This window comes from Dermochelys coriacea, chromosome 6, assembly GCF_009764565.3.
Source record: "Dermochelys coriacea isolate rDerCor1 chromosome 6, rDerCor1.pri.v4, whole genome shotgun sequence".
Taxonomy (NCBI): Eukaryota; Metazoa; Chordata; order Testudines; family Dermochelyidae; genus Dermochelys; species Dermochelys coriacea.
The window spans coordinates 43,613,702-43,622,441 of NC_050073.1; positions in this window are offsets into that span (position 1 = coordinate 43,613,702).

Sequence of the window (8,740 nt, forward strand, 5' to 3'; positions counted from 1 at the left end):
AATGTCTATTGTGCCAAATTCGACTTGCTTCGCAATGTCAGCACCCCCCATGAAAGTATCATGTCTCGTCTACAACATCACCCCGTCACATAAATATTCCCCACACATTGTATAGGTACACCATCACGACGACGCAGAGCGCAGTGAAAAGTTTTATCCAGGCTTCACGTTGTATTGGAATGTGGCGCAGTTCTATCGAAAGGTTGTTATGGCCCTAATCCATATAAAAAAAATTTAACAAACTGTCACAAAGTTATGTTACTTTGAAACATCATCATGCCACAACATGCCACAATGTTTTCAAGTTGCGTGACAATGGCATCATGCAGCAGAGGAAGACACCATGATGAAGCCACATCAACATATTGTGTGAGGTTAGTAATTCCTTTACACTATGACAATACAATGGAATTACATATGTTATCACGCATACGAGGGCTGTTGCATGATGAAGATGCATCAAAATATGATCACGTCACATCTGTACATCACAACACAGCAGCTCAAAATTGAACAGTGGTGTCATTTGATGACCCCAGAATTATTCTGGGATTATATTTGCAGCTCATGGGATTGCCTGTGTAAAATCAGGACAATCCCTCAAAAGGGAGGCTCAGTGAATGTGCATTATGTTTTAAATTAATTGCATTTATTGAATTTTATCATTATTATTAACATATTGTACTTTGATATAATCTTTTATCCAAAGATCTGAAATTGCATTATAAATAATTAATTGTGCTTCACAGTTCTCCTATTTATTATTCTCATTTTTCAAATGAGGAAACAGGCACAGGGAATTCAATCGTTTTCCCAAAGTCACATAGTTAGTTAGTGACAGCGCTAGGATTAGAACGCAAGAGTCCTGGCTTTCCTTCTACTGAAGAAAACTCCAGACCAACTAGCATCAGAAATATAAGTGACAGGGTTCAACAAAACACATAGTATATTGGCAAATGTAGGGTCAAAATGAAATACAAGCTATTGATAATATTTTAACAGAGAAATGAAAAAAGATGTCAAAGTCTAAGTTAAACCATTATCAGAATATCACCACTATGAAATGTTTTAGATGTATGTGTGTCTGGTTGTACAACAGTTTATGCTATACAGTGTGACATTTCAGTCTATGAATAGCTAAGAGAGTCTCTTTTTCTTAAAGTATGTCTTTGTGATTTTGAAAAACTACATTTGTATTATGGATAGCTAATATTTTACTGGTCAGTGTCATGACAATCAGCCTGTTGGTCAGTTATTCATAAGGCACAAATGTAAAAGCCACTATTGTGGGTCCACATTCACCAGTCACTGCTGCCAGAATTTTCTTCTATATGCTAATTATGTCAGTAAGGGGAATTAATCTGATCTATTTGAAAAATTCTTAGAGGTGAAAAGCCAGATAAAATTTTTGAATCTGACTTTCAGATGAAGCTAAATGGCACATTGTAATGCATCTAGCAAACAACATTGCAAACCACAGAAAAATTAGTAAAAGTGAGAATAAATCCATTCCTGGGTTGGGATATTATTATAATGTTTAGAACCAGGGAATGTGTTTAGAAGCAGGGTAGGAAATTTCCTACTTTAAATAAATCCCTGCCTCAGATCCCACTTGAGTGCGCTCTAGATCACCAATTTTAATCTGCCCCCAGTTGTGATTGGAAGTCCATTTTTCTTTTTTTAGGCAGTAGTCTTATCTACCTAATATAATATTTGTTGTATATATTAATATTACACAGGGCCCTATCCTGCTCTCACTGAAGTCAGTGTCAGGGAGCAAATTCAGACTGACTTCTCTGCTACATTCATTGGTCTCAGAGAACTTTAAATGGCAGGGGGTGGCTGACTGTGATCAAGTTCAGTTAATAATAATGCTAGGTACCAAAGTACTACCACACCTTGGTTAAAACATTAAATCAGCATTAAAAAATCTGGTCCTTCCACCTTTCTCTTTGCAGATGATAGGGCCAAAGGAAGTGATGGTATGTGGAAGCAATGATGTTTTCAAAAGCTGACAGGGCCTTTAATGTTCTCCTGCTGCACTCCATGGTTACTATCAAGCAGTAGTTTGTTTACTACTGGACACTAATAGAAATTATTTCCTTCACGAGTCATTTGGAATTAGTCTAGAACAAAGTGTTTTTGAACCTGGTTCAAACAACATTGATGGCAGATCACTGTACATGACTCAAGGTAAGATACTTACTATATTCCTAGGATATTGCTACTTGTTTTGCCACTGTTCTATGGAGAGAAGTCAGTATAGCTCGTGTTAGCCTACAAGAGGTAAATAACTGTTTGGCCAGTGGTCAAGATGCTACAGAACGAAAGCAAATACAAACTCTAGTTGACAAGTTAATACACATAGCGTATCTTTTCTTTTGCATAACTTCTATATAATATATTTGTGAGATATGAGGAGCAACTCTGCTCAATAAAAAGTTCAGAAGTTTGGTTTGGATGAACACCTTTGGAGTATCTGACTCTTGGATACAAAAATCATATTGGAAACTCTTGAGAACAGGCTTTTGTGTGATAATTCCTGCTTCTGGTCATGTCAGAAATACCACAAAAACAACCTTTTTTCACAGTATTCTGATATTTCAGTGTCAGAGGACACCCACAAATGCAGTTGTACAGAAATTAAGGTGAAAGAGAAAATAAATTAGATTTTTATAATCTCAAAATAAGGTTTGGTTTGGGTTCCAGTGGATGTTGGGGTGAAAATTAAATGGAAGTGGGGGGGTTCTCTGTGTTATTTTATCTAAATCTATGCACAAATCCTCGATGATGACTTTGCAAAACAGATAGAATCAGCAATGGATTATTATAGCAATGTTGGCTATTTTTACATTTAAAATCAACAAAATGTTTACATCCTACTTACCAATCTGTATCTCATAGTTTTTACCATCTATGAGAAACCTCAAAGATATCATCAGGACAAAAATGGCTTTTCCCAATTTCTACAGACTAGCTTTTCATTTAAGGCCAAATTCTGATCTTGTTTAGGTCAATGCAGAGTTCTCCGAGGAAGAAATTAGCAAATTTTGTCTTCAAGCAGCTGCTGCATTTGGACATTTCCTCTTAAACCTAAGTTTTACATTGGTGTTTTTTAGCCAGCACAGCGCATACTGATTTCCCTAGGATTGTTTGATCAACAAGCATTGCCTAACAGTGTCAGTGAGCCAAGTAACCTCAGAAAGGACTTCAATAAAATCCTTAGGACAATAGCCAAGGCTGAATTGGGCAGCATTGTAATCTTTTTATTGCACAGTTAGAACTGAAAACAAGAAAGTAAAACATTTCTTGTCCCTGAATTTATCTATGTTATTTTTATTTTCCTTCACATTGGAGATGACTGATTTGGCAAGGCTTTTTGTGGCCTTGTCTTTTATTTGGGTAACAATGTCTTGGTTAATGAAGGCAATAAACTTTCATTTTCATAAATTCATAGATTCCAAGTCCAGAGGGGAACCTTGTGATCATCTTGTCCTGAGGTTCTCAAACTGTGGTCCATGGACCATCAGTGGCTTGCGAGCTCCATTCAGGTAGTCCATGGATAGTTCCCTCTAAGGTGTGCACCTGGATGGCCGCACACGAGAGAATGAAGGGCCACCCACCTAATTAGTGGAGCTGTGCAGGCATGGCTCCATTAATTAGGTGCCTAGACCTTGGAGAAGACGCACATGTAAGGTGAAGTGGTGGCCTTGGGGGGAATAGGTAGTAGATGGGAGGGGGCAGTGGAGTGAGAAGAGGGGATGGGGGGAATTTGGAATGTGCAGAACTGCAGCAGGCAGAGAAAGAGGCGACTTTCCCCAGCTCCGGGAAGAGATGGCCCTCCTTCCCAGCCTCAGTTCTGTGGCTACTGTGGTGAGGGAAAGACCCCCCTCTTTCCAAACCCCAGCTCAGGGGCTGCTGCTGTAGAGGAGCATTAGAAAGGTAAGATTACTGATATTAAAATGTGAGTTGTGTGCTTTTATTTGGAGAACAAATAAATGTTAATTATTATTAAGGGTTTTTTTATATAGCACTTTTATCCAAAGCGCTTTACAATAGTTAGCTAATGGTACAAACAGCATTTGGAAAGATCATTAAATGGTCCAGCAAGACCCTCAGCAATTTTCAAGTGGTCCACGAAAAAGAAGTTTGAGAACCACTGATCTAGTCAGACCTCCTATATAACACAGACCCTAGAGCAGTGGTCCCCAAACTGTAGGGTGTGCCTGGTTTGGGGGGTATGCAGTGGGGCCCAGGCTAGCTCACACTGGGGGGGAAGGGAGGGAGCACCATCCAGCCCTGCTCTGCTTCCAGCCCAGCTTCGGCCCCAGGCGCAGCTCCGCTCCAACCCCAGACCAGCTCTGCTGTCATTCCCTTTCTGCCCCCAGGTCAGCTCCACCTCTAGCCCCAGCTCCTCCCACATCCCCACTTTTGCTACCAACTCCACCTTTAGACCAAGCTCCTCTGCTGAGCCATCTGTGCTGTAATGAATGGGGAGTGTGAACAGATTCCATTACTGGTAAGGGGGAGTATGACAGGAAAAGTTTGGGCACCACTGCCATAGAACTTCTCCAAAATAAATCCTAGAGTATATCTTTTAGAGAAAAAATATCCATTTTTGTCAGTGATGAGGCGTCCACCATGATCCTTTGTAAATTGTTCCAATGATTAAGTATTCTCACTGTCAAAAATTTACACCTTATTTCCAGTCTTTTGGTTCATGTTATACCTTTCTCTGCTAGATTGAAGAGCCTATTATCAAATGTATGTTCCACATGTAGATACTGATAGACTGTAACCAAATCACTCCTTAACATTCTCTTTGTTAAGCTAATTAGTTTGAGACTAGCACTATATGACATGTTTTATTATTTGTTAATCATTCTTTGAACCCATTCCAATTTGTGAACATCCTTTTTGAATTATGGGTTCCAGAACTGAACACAGTATTGCAGGAGTAGTTGCACCAGTGCTAAATATAGAGGTAAAATAACCTCTCTTCTCCTACTTGAGATTCCCCTGTTTATTCATCCCAGGATTGCATTAATTCTTTTGGCTATAGTGTCATATTGGGAGCTCATGTTCAGCTGATTATCCACTGACCCCCCCCCAACCTTTTTCAAAGTCACTGCTTCCCAGGATAGAGCCCCCAGTCCTGTTTGCTTGCACCCAGTTTACCAAGCGATCCAGCTCACTCTGAATCAGTGACCTGTCCTCTTCATTATTTACCATGCCCCCAGTTTTTGTGTCATCTGCAAATTTTATCAATGATGATGTTATATTTTCTTTCAGGTCATTGATAAAAATGTTAACTAGGGTAGGACCAAAAACTGATCCCTTCACGACCCCACTGGAAACACATCCACTTAGTGCTGATTCTCTTTTTACAATTACATTTTGAGACCTATCAGTTAGTCACTTATTAATCCATTTAATGTGTCCCATGTAAATTTTGTATCATTCTAGTTTTTTAACCAAAATGTTGTGCAATACCAACTCAAATTCCTTACAGAAGTCTAAGTAGGTTACATCAACGCTATTACCATTATCAACCAAACTTGCAATGTCATCAAAAAAAAATCAAGTTATTACAGATCTATTTTAATTACAGTGTCCTCCTTTAATTCTTTATTAATTGAGTCCAATATCCACCACTCCATTATCTTACCTGTGATCAATGTCAGGCTGACAGGGCTGTAATTACGCAGGTCATCCCAATGACTCTTTTTAAAAAATTGTCACAATTTTAGCTTTCTTCCTGTCTTCTGGAACTTTTGCAATGTTCCAGGACATTGAAAATCAGCATTAACGGTACGGCAAGCTCCTCAAACAACTCTTTTAAAACTCTTGGATGCAAGTTGTCTGGATCTGCTGATTTATAAAGTTTGCATGTGCATAATTTAAAATATAATTTTCTCTTGTCATAAAGTTATTGTCAGTGTTAATCTCAGAGAAAATGTTTATCATTGAAGTTTAAATTCACTGAATTAAATCACTGAATAATAATATTTTAGCATGGAAACACAATTTTAGCCTCTTAATGTGCACAGAGATACTCCATCTCTTGTCATCCCCTTTCTTTCATCTTCTGATAGCAAAGTACCTTAGATTTAATCATAAATGCCCAGTTATACCATTATACAGTTTCAGGAGTATCTTACATTTTATACTAGATACTACAAATACAAACTCCTGCTAACTTGTAATCGCATTATGTTATTTAATACAGTTTGTCCACAGCTCATTTAGATCACTAACAACCTATTTCTATTTTAGGTTGTAAAGTAGTAAAGTAATTCCTGCTGCATGTCACCATACTTTTTTAAAGGATACCCACCCCTAAAAAATGCATAATCTCCCTGTTTCCCATAGCCATATATATTTTTGCATTTATTCTTATGCTTTTCTTAATCCTGCCTAAATCCCAATATGCAGCTGGGTGAAAGGATCATGTTTTAGTGTGAATTCAAAACACCTTTGAAGTATTTTATAATATACACACCCTGCAACCATCTGTTGTGAAACAAGCTCTTGCCAAGTCATCTCATGTCCAAGAGACAGTTTCTCCAAAGGAACACATTGACCTGGGTGAGGAAATGCAGTTCAGAAACTGTTTGCTACTGATCTGGTCCTGCAACTACTTAAGCATATGATTTCAATAGGACGACATGTAGTGATGGGTTGCCAATATCTTAACAACTGGTTCCCTCCCCACAAGAGGGTCGTAGCCCACCCCCACAACCCAGGGACTCCTGCCCCATCCAACCCCCCGTGTTCCTTGATGCCCCCCCAACCCCTGCCCCATCCACCTCCCTCCCCTGTCCCCTGAACTGGGCAGGAGGGTCTCGTGGGCCACCGTAGTGGGTGCCCACCCCACCCCTAAGAGCCAGAGGGACCTGCCAGGGGGCGAGGTGGGGAGTCTCGGCGGTGCTTACCTGGGACAGCTCCCAGGAAGCATCCAGCAGGTCCCTCTGGCTCCTAGGGGTGGGGGAGTGTAGCTGGGGGGGAGCAGGGCGAGCGGCCGATCCCCGCACCAATCACATCAAAAGTGGCACCTTAGGTGCCGACTCTATGGGTGCTCCAGGACTAGAGCACTCACGGGGAAAATTTGATGGGTGCAGAGCATCCACCGGCAGCTCCTTGCCCCGCGCCCAACCCCAGTTCACCGCACCTCTGCTCTGCCTCCTCCCCTGAATGCGCTGCCCCGCTCTGCTTCTCCCCCCCGCTTCCTGCAAATCAGCTGTTCGCGCGGGAAGCCAGGGGGCTGAGAAGCAGGCGGCGGCTTCGCGCTCAGACCCAGGGAGGTGGAGGTGAGCTGGGGCGGGGAGCGGTTCCCCTGCCCCCCCCCGGTTACTTGCGGCGGCGTGGGTGGCCCTTCTCGCGCCCCCCCCACGCCCCCGCCAGCTCACCTCCGCTCCGCCTCTGCCTCCCTGGGCCTGAGTGCAAAGCTGCTGCTTGCTTCTCAGTCCCCTGGCTTCCCGCGCGAACAGCTGATTCACGGGAAGCCGGGGGGGGAGAAGCCGAGCAGGGCAGCGCGTTCAGGGGTGGAGGCGGAGCGGAGGTGAGCTGGGGCTGGGCATGGGGTGGGGCAGGGAGTTGCCAGTGGGTGCTCTGCACCCATCAAATTTTCCCTGTGGGTGCTCCAGCCCTGGAGCACCCATGGAGTCGGCACTTAAGGCGCCACTTTTGGCCAGTTGTTAAATTTAGAAGCCCTTTTAGAACCGATTCTCCCTTGCTGGACAACCGGTTCTAAAAGGGCTTCTAAATTTAACAACCGATTCTAGCCAACCGGTGCGAACCGGCTCCAGCTCACCACTGACGACATGTTGTGAGTACATTTGCTCAAAGTGTTTAAGTGTTTGCAAGAGTGAACTCAACTCTCCGATGAAGTGAGCTGTAGCTCACGAAAGCTTATGCTCTAATAAATTTGTTAGTCTCTAAGGTGCCACAAGTACTCCTTTTCTTTTTGCGAATACAGACTAACACGGCTGCTACTCTGAAACCTGTCAACTCTCCCTAGAATGAGAAGCCCACAACCACAGTGAAATCCTCAAGAGAAATAGCCCGAAGATAATAGCATTTAAAAACTAAAAATCAACCTTCCCCTAATTTTTGTATAAGTGCCAATGCCTGTGACTATTCATTTTGATTAGAAAAAGGTAAGGCACATATTCAGGTCTTAGGCAGCTTTGAGGTAGCATTTTGCATACACTTCACTGAGTAAATGAGAAGTAGAAAGTGTAGAAAAAAACATTAAATCACTTGAAAATTATCATTTAAAAAGTAATAAAAAGTATTTAACTATAGTGACACACTGTATAATGTGCTTTCCATTTTCCTTTAATGTCTGCTTTATGGGGCATGATATGTATAATACTTTACACTTATAATGTGTCTTTCTCTGAAGAGCTCAAAATGTACTGCTAGAGCTCATTTTATTTGGATAAACTTTTGTCCTTCCAGCTCCTTTGCCCAAAACATCTTTGCAACTCTGAGTTTCTCAAGGAGCTTTCAGGTTAGCTGATGGAACATTACCCCAGTGTCAAAACATATTAGTGTAAGGATTGATGATTTTTTTTCCCATGAAAATAAAATTTGGATTGCATGAATGTTCATGAAAGCAAATAAAAGGGGTTGTACATCCATTCTCAGAGTGACTCATGGGTTCTAGACCAAAGAATGTTTAAATACTTTCTTTACATTCTTTGCCCATCTCTGCTTACAACATCTTTGTGATAGG